A 13,786-nucleotide genomic window follows, 5' to 3' on the forward strand; every position below is an offset into this window, starting at 1 on the left:
GCACCAGCCCTGCTGGAGGATATGCTATATGTATGTGCAAAGGTTAGTCCTTTGCACTGCTGGTGTTTCTTTGGGTCTCTTCTTCTTGTGTGTCCACCATCCCCAGGGTGGATGCAGTGGGGCATTCAGCCAAGGGATGGGGTGGCTGCCCATGAGGATGCTCACCCCACCGTGGGCAGCTGCTGCTGACCCAAGAGCAACACCAACATCCAGGATTTTTCTGGGGTTTCCTGTCTCCTTCTTCCACGCCCTGAGCAAACCCAGCCTCTCTCCACCCTGGTCCCTGTCCTCAACATTGCCAAAACCCTGGTGCCACTTTGTAGCACCTTCAAAGGCCCCTCTACACATGGGAAGCCACCAGGGAGATAGGGGGGGATCATTCGTGGTGTCCCCCTCCAACAGTATATGTGGGGTTCCCTACCTCCGCTTCAAGATTTGGTGCTGGCATGATGTTCAGCTTGGGGTTTGAAAACACAGTCTCATCCAGACCACTCGCTACTGCCTCCACCTGTGCAGAAGCTGAAGACAGCAAGTTATTTCGTATCAGGTTAGCATTGATCTAAATACAGGAATGTTTTGGCACTTTGATTTCTAATGAACATATTCCTGCATACGGATCACAGGCTTCTCCACCTGCCATTAGGGCATCTTCCCCTCACATGGATGGGACATATCAAGCAGAAGGCCCACCCTTTCTGGAGAAGGGCAACATGTGGTGCAAGATGAGCGGAGGAGGAGTTTAGAAGCAGATGTGCAGATTTCATGGTGCCCTGTGGGCTTGGAGGGCTCTTGGGTGCAAGCAGAGCCCAAACCAAATGTTGCTGAGATCATTCAGTGTCAGCTTCCTAACGAACTCAGGCTGTCCATCAGCAGACAAGCTGTGGTCCCTCCCAAGCCTGCATGCAGGTGGAGGGCAAGGAGATGCTGTGGTTCAGAAACAGCGAAAAAGGTACCTGCAAACTTGCTCCTACTTTCTTCCTCACTCACTTTCATGAAAGCTTCTCCTGGTGCGGCATTGTGAGAGTCATGGATGAGGGAGAATTTTGCCAGGAAATTGTAAGAAAGAGATGGTGGAATCAGTAGCATAATAAACCCCCAGTTTGGACTAGCTGCTGCTGGCGGACCACAGCAGTTATTTCTGCTGGGTCTCCATAACCACAGACTGTAAACCAACCCGAGTGCTAAGGGGATCTGCGTTTTGAGCGGAGAATGTAACCCATCCATTCGCTGGATGATTGTAGATCACATTAATGTTAGCAGCAATGGAAGGCTGAGATTATAACAGAAGTAATCTGTCTCTTCTTTTCTGTATAATATTTTTCCTCAGGATAAGATACGCATGTTCTTAATTTTATGTATTCCCACTCCTTGGAAAAATTTTTAAACTATTCCCCCCCTTCCCACCCCCAGTCTTAGGATGATGGAGACTCTGCAGTGGTCAAGGAATTTTTTCTCCTTTTAAATGTGCCAATTAACTTCCCTTGTGCTGCAGTACCTGAAACACACAATTTGTGTGAACACCATTCCCATGATAGTGACACGCCTATTTCCAGTAAAAATATGGAGATTATTTTCATTTCCTTGAACAGCTTTTTAAGTGAGAAAGTGTGATAGATGATATTTTGCAAACTGAAATAAGCACTTCAAAATCTGTGAAAAAGGTCAGATACAATGATGCAAGAAATGAATCAAATTTAGAAGACCTCTCTTTAGAAAAGTAACCACCATTCTGAGTGGCATTTCTAACAAACAACAAAATAACAATAAGTTTTGCAGATATTCTCTTGGGTAGGTCCTTAAATTCACTGATATTTCAGTAGCAGGCAGATGTATCTTGCTCCCTCTTTCCCTCTTCGCTCCTTCTCCTTTTCCTTCCTCTTTCCTTTCACTTTTTAATTTCTTCCTCCCAGCATCAGGGTTTTGTCAGACTGAAGTCATAAACCCAACCCTTGGTTTTTCTTTTGCACCAGACATAAGCATTTGAAAACCTTCATGACCTTTTAGATCAAGACATACTTTTCCAACAGTGTTTAAAAACTCCCATTGGGCATCAGTACTGCGGGGACAAGGAGCCATTTTAAATCCTGCCCCTTTGGTAAGCCAAGTATCACTGTTGGTGTGAGTAACAAAGAGGGAAGATATAAAGGGAAGCAATTTCATTTCAGGAACCTGTGAAGTTTATAAAGTAAGACTGAAAGTCAAAGTCACTGTCAGGGAAGGGCTGCCCAAGAAATTAAGACCTCAGAGTGGAATTTCAGTAGGTTATCCGAAACTGGTAATTTACCAGATCAAGGGTTTGATACCTGTACAACCAGCTGGATTTAAAATTTTAGTTAACAGGACTGCAGCTTTTCTAACGTAGATGGGTATGTTTGTCAAAAAACAATGTGAGTCTGAGCAAGTCAAATGCATGTTAATCATTAATTTCAAAACCAGCTTTCACACTCTAGGTGATGCAACTCTAGGAAAAAAAAAAAGAAATAAAATAGGGATACATGTAACAAAACCTTTTTTTTTAATTATTATTTATTTTTTACTATTAAAATCCACTCTTAGAAAGTCCTGAAATTACCTCCATAACAAAAGAAGGAACAAAATTCACACTTGAACCTGTCACCACCTCCCACCCTTCCTGGCAGACCCCAACTACCACCTTTCTCACAAGCATCAGGAGCTCAGCAGAGAGCTTGTGGCCTTTGAAGCATGGCTGATGTCTTCACCAACAGGAGGGTACCCCTTCCTCACAGTGACTTCAAGTTTCACAGCCTGGTGCCTCCTTGATTCCTGGAAATTTATCCCATCCTAATTTCTCAGGAACCAATTAAATATATCCCTATGCTTTGTGTCTGTAAGATTTTCAGCTGTAAAAGCTGCCTTGTGGTACTTTGCCTCAGCCAGTCTCTAATAGTGCTCTTTCAGCTCCCCAGGCCGGCAGATCTGTGCTGGTGCTGAGTGCTTAGCTAACAGCTTCTCCCGAGCAGCTACAGAGAGATTGCCACAAACTCCTGGGCCTCGTGTGTATGTGGGAAAGAGTCAGGAAATGAAATTTTCCCTCAACATAATTAATAAGAGCTAAACATTTGTGGGTTTGTTGTCACTTCTTAAAGTCCTGAAGCCAAGCCGAAAAAATATGAGCACTTCCAAATAAAAAGTACATATTTCTTCCTAAAGGAGTTAAAAAAACCCCAATGCTGTGCAATAATGCGTTCAAAAATAAAACCTTTTTTTTTTTTGAGTTTTGGTTAAGGAATTCTTTAACAGTTGCTGTGAGCATATTTTATTGCCAAGGCTGATTCACTACGGTATGTAAGCATGCATTAAATGCTAAGCACATGAGTTATCTCACCGACTTCAATATGCCTGTTTTCATTCTGAAAGTAAGCACAAGCTTCGGAGCTCTGCGGGGCGAGAGGCTAAGTTAGGAATCCTCCTGCTAGGCATATTGCTAGGGATTGTACATTTATTGTACATTTTGCAGAGGTCATTACATGGCGTACCGTACTTATGAATAAACCATGCTTTTTATAAGAACTATTCTTACTTTGGAAATTCTGGGGTTGTACAAATGCTTGGCAAGGCAGGAGAAACAATATGCAACTGATCTGCTTGACAGCATATTGCCAGCACATTTTTAGATGAAATGCATTGAGCCCTGAAAACAGATAATAGGCGTTCTTTCTCTGAAATACCCAGACCACCTCTCAGAGCATGGCTTGGGCCATGCCGTGGAAGCAAATTCCGAGGACCATTTTAGTTCACTTCTCATTTTGCTTCTTTGCAAAATCCTGTACAATATTCAGGCTTTTTCAGGGAGAAAAAATTACCCAAGTGTTTTTTCATGAAGGGATACAAACCACTCAATTAAGATTGGGTAAACCTCATTGTAGCCACTCTTTGCATAATATTTAAACAATTGTGCACTGAAAGTTCCAAGTTTCTTTTTTAGATTCGATTTTCTAAATCAAAATCCTCATATTTTAGTTCCTACTAAGCCTCCATTTTGAAACCACACTATTTGTTCTCTGTTTTAAGCAAGATGAATACTGGAACCTGCACAAAGAGTTTGTAAAATCAGGTTTAATATGTGTCTTTATCATTAGTTGTCATATCACTGTGATTAAAATATGTAAACTACAGAGAGATGGACTATCAGTTTGAATGATTCTGTCTGAACTCACTTAAAGGAGACACATATCAGAATTTATATCTAAGATGTGTCAAGGGATGCATTTAAAAAATTATTTAAAGCCATATTACACCATTGAAAGCCGTAGAAAACCTGCCTACAATTTTGGATAAACACTTCTTAGCCCATTATGTGTCTCAGAGATCATTTCTGTAACACGCCGAGCAGAAAAAGTACATTTTGTGCTTATCCCATTAATTTAATAAGTTCATTCAAAATTATTTTAATTACTTTTATTGAAGCACTATATACACCTACGTCAGTGTGCATTTTATAAATAATTATTATGAGAATCGATTGAATTACTCATTGAGGATAAATTATCTGACAAATACAGGCATTTTCTCTGCTTGTGACTTCTTTGTTCTCTGACTATACTCCTTCTTGCACGTTTTTCTTTTTTAATAATGAAGACTATTCAGCCAGGGAAATGCTTGCTTAGATTGCTCCCGATTTGATTACGTGTGATTATTTGTGAGACATGAACACACCAGTCATGTGGGCCTGGTCCTGCGTGAGTGGCTGGTGAGGTGGGAGAGAGTCCCAGGGATCTGGGGAGGGACCCGGATGTTGCATAGCCATGGAGGCTCCTCTCCTGGAGCTACATCTTCATCGCTTCTCACCCAGCCTCTCATCTGCATTCACACTGTGTCATGTACAGTCTCCCTAGAAAGCTGATTATGCAACAAGGATCACGAACTTAACAGAATCAATGTGTAATTAATAACTTATAAAATCTTCAGTGAGTGAATGAGGAGCCCCACCTGGGGATGAGAGGGATGAAATGAACAATTAAGTTGGGACAGGGGCCCTTTTCTGCAAGTGGATTCAGAGTGAAAAGAAAACAGCTCAGCAGCACCTTGGTGTTGAGACCCTCATAGAGTTGACATAGGTGTTTAGGCAGGTCACAGACTTACTGGCTACTTAGCCAGAGCCTGTAAATACTTATGGAGCCAGAGGCTTTAAAGTGAATCCCATAACCAAAGCCTACAAACAAGGATAGGAGGATGTGGAAGAGGAGGATATGAGGGTCTAGACCTCAGAGAGCCACAGGGCTTGTGAGGACCAGGTGTGTCTCTATCCCAGCCATTCCTGCTGGGATGTAACACCCACTGGCACTGGTGGGGTTCAGGATAACCCCTCTCCTAGGGTCTGGCATTCATGCAGTCCCTGGGCAGCCATGTAAGCTGGTGGGCAACCCTTTCCCATAGCCCCACTTGCCAAACTCTCAGGTGGTCTGGCTGTGGTAGGTGAAGGGTGTCAGGATGTAGACAGCAGCCAGCAGAAAGCTATGCATGCGGGTTTGCCCAAAACTGGGCAGTGTGGGGGTCTGCTGAAGAGTCAGTGGCCAAGCGGCTGGGAAGGAGGTCCCTCTGGTGGGCATTGCCCAGCCTGGGGAGGGCTGCAGAAGGACATCCCACAGCTCTGGGCAGTCTCTGAGTGTCACAAAGACAAATGTTGGAAGGTGAACACTCAGCCAAGCAAAAGACAACAATTAATATTTCAGTTTGCTCACAGATGCCTTTGTCTTGACTGCTACCATGGAAGTTCACTGTAAGAAAGGCTATTGTGTTGACAAAAATGTGTGTGAGTGAAATGTTTACACAGAGCAACTAGAAGGGGTCAAGAAAGCAGCAAAAGGAAAGGGTCCCCTGGAACTGGGTGGGTTTTCAGGAACACCACCATTTCCTGCAAGTTTGCTTGTTTCTGATTTTACTGCACTGAGCCAGTTTTCATAGTGGCAGTATTGGCTCCTCGCTGCCCAGAAACAAAGCTGCGTCTCTCTTAGACATGGGGTGCAGGTGGCAAGAAGGTGGCCTCAGTGCGGCCAGAGCCCCAGGGTCAAATCAAGGGGATGGAGGGGATACATTCCCATCCTGCATCCTACTGCCAAAGCCTCTTAAATTAAAAGAATTGGACCAAACCCTGCCTCCAGTGTTCATTTAGGTCTGCCTCTGAATTCAAACAAAGCTGTATGCATGCGGGTTTGTGCCAGATTTGGCCCTGCTGCCTCCTTGCTCCTTATGCAGCAGGAGAGATTTGCTGCCTTTTGTGGCAGCTCCCAAGTGCCTCAGGTCCAAGGGATGGGGAATGCAGCACAGGTAAAAACCTGCCAGTTCCCAGCACGTCAGGTACCCAAAACCATGAAAGCAGCATTTTGCTGATGTTCTCTTTCATTGAAGATTAAGCCTCCATTTGTTTTCCAGCATTTGATGTTTCATTCCTAATGATCTCTAGACTCAGTACCAAAGTTGTCTTCCTGACAGCGAATGCCAAGTGCTATTACTCACCCGGCTATGGATCCTCACCTCCATCTGATGGCTGTGCTGAGGGAATGCCATCATCACGGGGACGGCTAGGCCGGGCTGCCGGCAGCCAGAGCATCCTGCCAGCCCCTGCGCTCTCCTTGCTTCCTCCTTCCCTCCCTCCCTTGCTGCCTCTCCTTTTTTTTTTTTCTTGGGCTTAATATAACTGCACAAAGGCAACACTAAATAAGGCAAATATGCTTCGCAGTAACCGAAACTGACAAAAACAAAGATGACATGTTTATATAATTAGTTACACATCTAACATTTTTCAGCTTTTCTTCCATTCAAATATTTCACAATGACTGCACAGCCCAGGCTATGAGTGAAGCTGAGCAAAGAAATTTTTGTGGAGCAAAGAAATTGGTCTTTTTTCCTTTTCTTTTTTTTTTTTTTTTTTTTTCCTTTTCCCTCTAAAAGCCATTATAGACCTTAGGTAACTCCTGAATCTTGGAGTCCCTCTGTGACTGCTTTCTGCTGTGAGAGCAATTCATTAAAAGTTAATTAAAAGGTGAAGTTCAATATGCCGTTTCCTTTAGCTAATCCTCCTAAGGCAGCTTCATATGGCACTAATGTATCCATTTTGTTGATGTTAGAAAACAAAAAGGCAAGATTGTCTAATTAAGAGGTTGGTGTTTACAAGAGAGAGGTTTTCTAATTGGTGATTCTGAGTCCAAATTAATCTTAATGTTGCTCATTTAAGCATTCTCCATCTAACTTTGACTTTTCCCCAACAAGGCCTTGCAAAACGTGAATCATTTCCAGGACCTTTGATATAACAGTATTCAGCCTCCTTTCTCCGTCTGTGCTCATACCCCTTTGGGGCACAATTCAGACCCCCCTTACTGCTTGAGCTGCTTTCTTCTGGCTCTGGTGCAGGAATATTCCTAAGGGCTTTGCTGGGCCAGCTGGCTCCTAAAGGTGGAGTTTCATCTCTGTCTTTCACCACATTTTCACTCAAATATCTAAATATGTGTTGTATTTCCACTCACATCAGTTATTCTTCTAGTAATACATTTTAAATGCCTTACAGAAATGAACGCACTCCATCCGATTATGTTGGTGCCAAACATATTTTTTTGTCTAATAAAAGACAAAAGCATAATAAATGTATTCATACTAATTCTGGTTTCTTCTGACAGTAGCTGTTGACTTCCTGTTCTTCCAATGGGAATTCAGAAAAAGAAAAGAACACTGCCCCTCCCCCCCCCCCCCCCGCCCCTTAAAAAATACGAGTTTACGCTGTCCAGATATACTTATGAGAGAGGGTAAAAATATCCCAAACTGCTATCACTCAGCCAGTTTTGGCCACTCGGACTTTAATTTCGGAGACCATGCTGGTAACAGTATGTGGAAGAAATCTGCAAATCATCACAAAAATAAAACAGCCACCTCAAGAGGAAACCAATTCTGAAATACTGTCCAGGACAATTCTTTCCTTAAAAAAAAAAAAAAACGGAGATGCTAACAATGACGGAACTTGATACGTTCATCAAGGACTGTCACAAAACCAGATTAAAATTGTAACTTGCCCAGAAAACGAAAGTGCCACCTCAGGGCTAAGCAAAGTGACATTTTATATACTGTCTTTTACATTGACTTTTGTTTCTGCAGTCTTCATTCGGCTCTGTCCTCCAGCATGCCTGTGCTTTTCTCTGTGTGTATGACTACCTGTTTCTCCTTTAAAAGAAGACACATAGGCAGATCATTTTCCAGTTTCATCTCAATGTACTCCATGCAGTAATCTTAAAGCTCATCAGAAGGTTAAAAAAATTTCTCTTGCCATTATGATGCTTTTCCTCATCATCTCTACCTCCTCTTGTTTCTTCCTTCTCCTTTGCTCATTTAAATTGCTATCCAACAACAGCCAAAAATAAAGAAAAAGGGAGTAAAAAGGCAAGGGAAAGGCCTCATTTCTTTGCAAAACCATGGAAAGCCCCGTACGTCTGTTCGCGCTGCTCCAAAGCTGCAGACATGTTGTGCCGGATTGAGAGCCGTGTGGTTGGAAACTATTTACTACCCGCTAAAAAAACCTCTTCTGGGTACGCCCTCGCATTCAAGGTATGGAGGCTGAAAGTGGGACCAGCCTCCTACAATTCTAGCTTGCAAAATACACCAAAAAAAAAAAAGAGAGAAAGAAAAAGCCTTGGTTCCCATACAGGAACGCCCAAGCCTCACGGTTTGTCTGCGGCGCACAAACACTAGATGTAGCACGGTATTTCTGGGAGCTGGAATAGCATTCTGGGTATACTGAAATTAAGAGGGTTGGGCATGTTTGTGAGCCTGCTGAGTTCCTCGCTCTGTGTTTTCCAAGAGAGAAACGTGAAAGAGTTTCCCAGTTATAGCCCCCATACCTTTGCTGAGGAGGGATGCCACAAATCACGTGAATAATTAGTGACACTCTTAAGCATCTAGCACTGTGCCCATTTATTTTCTTGGCACAAAATGTATTAGTTCTACACTATTCATTTAGCCTGAATTTAGCAAGAGATAAATTTTAGTCGGAAGCTGTACTGAAAGACAATATATACTGTATGTTGCAGAAAAATCTATTTGCTGTAAGATCATAGCTTTCCCTAAAAAAAAAAAAATAGTTCAGGAGAAATAGCTTGGAGTTAATTTAGATGAAAAACTAATTTTTCCTTAGCTTCTGATTGTTCAAATTTCCTAACTAAACAGCCTGCAGTGACCTTTTCAGGAATGCCATATTCAGAATTATATTCTCACCAAAAAATGCACGTTTCTGTGATCCCCTCATTTAGATAATAGCTCTGTGCCTTTTGCTATAAATGTAGAGTGAAGGGAGGGGAGAAAAGAGAAAGTTTTTCTTTCTCTGCAAATGTTAATGGGACTTTTCAACTTAGCTGTAGAATTGAGGAACTTAAGCCTCTCTACCTGTTTCTGTTTTTCAGGCTTTGAGCTCTTGCTGTGCTTCAGCTCCCTCCATCCCACCTCTGAAAGGCCCTCAACAACTCATGGCTTTGTCTCTCTGTATTTTTCAGTTTAAGCTATACTCTACCAGGACCACTTTTAGCTTCCATATTTCAGCAGAAAAACAAACAGGAACGGAAACTGTTTGATGTATTTTAAGTAGAGAAGGCCAGTAAAATATTTTTTAATGGGGATACGAAGCCTTTCAGCCAACAGGATGCTGGTTCAGTTCCAGCCCAGATGAGGAACAACTAGAAGCTGATACCATCTAAAGGCTATTGAAGCCTTTGTAAAGTGAGTAGCTGCCTAAGTACCATTCCCAGTGGCCACATTACAAAAGCACACTAACAAGTAAGTCTGTCTTCAGCTTTTTTCTTGCAGTAAGAAGACATGAATGGCTGTGGGGACCAGTCATCCTTTCAGGCAGGTTATCAACACTCCTGGAGATTCATGCACCAAGGTGAAATCTGCCCAGAGAATCTATCATAGAATCATAATAGAATCTTGGTCTGGTTTGGTTAAATTACATTAATATGTAAGTATAAGCAGTCATACCCTCTCACAAGCCCTCTTTGATGGCTAATACATATAAATCCTTTAAAATACAGCTTTAGAAAGCCAGGCTCTAAGCTCAGCCCCAACCCCCTAAGAGAATGGATGGCTAGACTTCTAGCAGGCATGCGGTCTGGTCAACTCATGTGGTACCAGCTCTAGGTAGGAGCAGTGCCACATCCCAGCAGAGCTGTACTGAGGAAACCTGTGCTGGCCACAGGAAGAAGAGTTGTGCCTGGGGGAGGTACACAGCAAAGGCCGCCCATTTTTCCCAATCCACATCCACCCTCTCACAGTAAAGATACCCCACGACTTTACAGAAGCTCCTCCCCAACATCAGCACATGCTTCCCTCCCACAACTAAAGCTTTATGCGCTGACAGAAAAATAAGCAGGATTTTTCCTTAAAGTAGTACATGTTCAGCTGAGTAAACTCTTATTTACCCACACATCTCTCTGTAGTGCAAAATGAGTGAGAAGGGAAAAGGCATGGAGCAGAAGTCTGATTCAGGAATATAGGAATGCAAACTATATTTTCATGCATACACACAGACTTGTTTGCTGAAAGTTTCACATACATCAAATTAAAATAGATAAAGCAACAAACTCAGACATCATTTACCCATAGGGAATACACTCAGCCTTTATTTAGCCACTGAAAATTTACTCTTGCTTGTCTGTATCACTAACCTGCTTGGGTAGACTGATGTTTTGATGCCAGAATACCCGTAGGGTTTCCAAAGAACACATCATAAGATTCGCAGCTACAGACACATCCTCGTAACAAAGCAAATTGGACTTAGGTGGGAGTCTTGTGCAGAGCTGCTCAGCCTACAGAGGACTGAGGACATTGGCAGAAGAAAGCTTTAGCACCTCAGGAAGTTTGTTGTAAAAATGTGGATACCTGGGGTTATGGGGTATTCTAGAGCTTGGAGGAGAGATTTCAGGAGTTCAGGATTATGTTCTGTGGTTATAGGGCAGAATTCAGGTGCTACAAGTCACACCTGATGCTTTTAATCCTTTTATGAGTATGGCCCTGTATTTTTCTGTGCCTTTGACATGGCACTGAAGGCACTTCCCTGCCTCCCAGCGGTGTTTTAAAAGCAAAAACCTGGAAGACTGCAAAGTACACACTAGTCACAAGGTCACACTTCGGACCCCATTTCTGCATAGCTTGCTTTGCGCAGGGTAGTGACTGTAAGATCCAAGACTTAAAGGTCCCATGTTGTCTCTGTTCTTGTACAATTGTAAGGATCTGAAAACATGCAAGTGAATAAACCCCAGTCACATCAGTGGTCCTGGAGAGCTTAGAGGGTAACGTTATTCCTACTGTGTCTGCACAATAAGACCCTCAATAAAGCTGCCTCAGTGCTGAATGGCCTGAGCAAGCATGACCTATAGAGGGATACACATGGCAAAGATGCTTTTAAGTTCCCCCTTTTATTTGAGACTTAGGATTGCTTTAAAGTTCTCCATTTTCTTTTTTATAATGTAGAGAGAAACTTAAAAGTGCCCCAACTTGTAATGAAAGCTGCAACGAATTTTAGCAAATAAAAAGCCACTTAAGGAAAAAAACACTACTGTCCTGGCTGGGAATTTTAATAGTGCTGCACTCACAGCCAGACTGCTTGTAACTTTTCTATTAAAATGTTGAGAGCATTAAACAGCTTCCAATTAAGGGGTATATTATCACCTCGATGCACAGGGAGTTTCACACGTAAATCCCTATGTATTAAGAAGAGACTATACCCTGTGGCTTTTTAAATAACAAATAAAAGTTAAAAGAGATTTCGCAGGAGGTAGAAGAGCCATGGAAAAGCTTATACTTTAGCACAGTCTGAGTGGAAGAAAACAAATGTTTAAAACTCGATAGAAAGTATTTATTTCCTTTTTTTTCTCTACTGTTTCAAAATATTTCCACAGGGACCTACTTACTAAGACGAAAGTCTAAGTATTGCATAGGACTGGAAGTAATGATTTTTGAGGGACTTCCATATACATAGGCTGGAGGTGCTATTGGTCTTGTCTTGTTAGCACTGAGGGCATCCTTCCCATTGCCACAGTGCCTACTCTTTGAGTCAAAGCTCATTTTTTCTAAGGCAAAGGAAAATTTGTTAATTAATTTGAGTTAATATTATTAAAAAAAGTCAGAAACACTTAAGAAATACCCCCGTACCATCTCTCATGTTCCGGAGGGTCTTTTGAAGTAAGAAGGGCTGGAAGCAAGTAAGTAAGTACGAAGAAGGGCTGAAAGCCCCCCAACCTATACACATGCTCACATGTTTAAAATTTTTCATTGCAAACTCCGGGATTAATGCACACTTGGAAAAATCAGACACTACTGACTAAGTTTGTTAGCAATTGTTGTATACGATTAAAGACAGAGGTAGTTGAATCAAGGCTGTTCACTATGGTCATAGCGACACCAAAAGCAAGTCCATCAGCCACCTTGCCTCTTGATCTGTGGTTATAGCTCAGCTGGCTTGGTTGGGTCAAGGCAGGGAGGGCACAACACACAGTGAGAAGAGTTTTCAGACAACATGCTCATAAACGTTGAAACAGGAGAGACATCATGGACTGATGCTTGGTTCAGTGCACCTGAGCGGCCAGTTATTCCTGCTAGCCACATCACCTTGGTGAAGTCACCTCACAAATAGCTGCAGCCCAATAGTGCCTGTAGTGACAAATCCTAGCCGATGTTTGTGGCCTTCTGCTAAGGAGCTACAGTAGCTGTATTGCATACGGTTCTCAGCTGTTTGAGGTAGACTTCAAATTCATGTAAGGTAATTTGAAATGTAGTCAGGCTTTCTGCTATCAGACTAGACAGATGAAATGCTGCTGGACCAGCAGGAGGAAGTTTGGCCAGCATTTTGTGCTCCTTGTTGTTCAGTTAGGCATTGCAGACAGTCAGGGTTCACACCACCTGGTCAGGGACCACCTCAGAAGTTCTAAGTGCCACCCCATTTCTGTACTGCTCTGCTTCCTTGTGCCATAGTACTACACCTGAAGGGCTCAAGCACCTGGGTGAGGGTCACTGAAATGAATGGTCTCTCCCACCTGATGCAAAGGAGTAAGCATTTTACACAGAAAAACCGTGAATTGCAAAACAGTGTAATTAGAGAGAAAAACAGGTATATTATCTTTGTATTTATAATTTTAAACCTCAACTAAACCATAGCAGCAGCTTATTTGGGGCATTCTGAATTAAGTAGGTTGTTAAAGGGGGATGCAGTAAATATAGGATATCAGTGTTCTTTTTGTTTTGACATGGTGAATGGGACTACAAACAGCAAGCAGGGATGAAGGATAAGCAAAGAAGGAGGAATGGAAGGGTGTTGCAGCTAGGTATACCAGCCTTTGCCTACAACTATTTGGTGCCAACTATTGGGTGCCTCTGGTCTGACCTTTTGCTGTAAAATAGGAATAACTGTTGTTTCGTAGGTTATTGAAATAATAAAATAGGAGTTGAGGACTTGGTTTTATTAGAGAATTCCAAGCAGAAGTCAATGCAGTCTGTTAAAACCTTTTGAACAGAGTAGAGGAACACCATACAGTGGAGCTATATATATTGCAGACCTGACTGTGCAAGGCCTGTATAGAAGTGATGGCTCTCACATAACAACAACCAAGTGTTACAAAATTGTAGAGTTGCTTTCAAATACAAAATTTCCACTGAAACGGCATTTTGAAAAAACCTATGGGCTGTCCTCATAGTCTTCAAAAAGGGGTAGGAAACAGTAAGCTTGAGCACCATTGTGTGTTATAAATGGACCTCAGTTGTTTCTTCCTGTGGTTGTTGGAATTTGCCTGCT

Source organism: Lathamus discolor, chromosome 4 (genome assembly GCF_037157495.1).
Source record: "Lathamus discolor isolate bLatDis1 chromosome 4, bLatDis1.hap1, whole genome shotgun sequence".
Taxonomy (NCBI): Eukaryota; Metazoa; Chordata; class Aves; order Psittaciformes; family Psittacidae; genus Lathamus; species Lathamus discolor.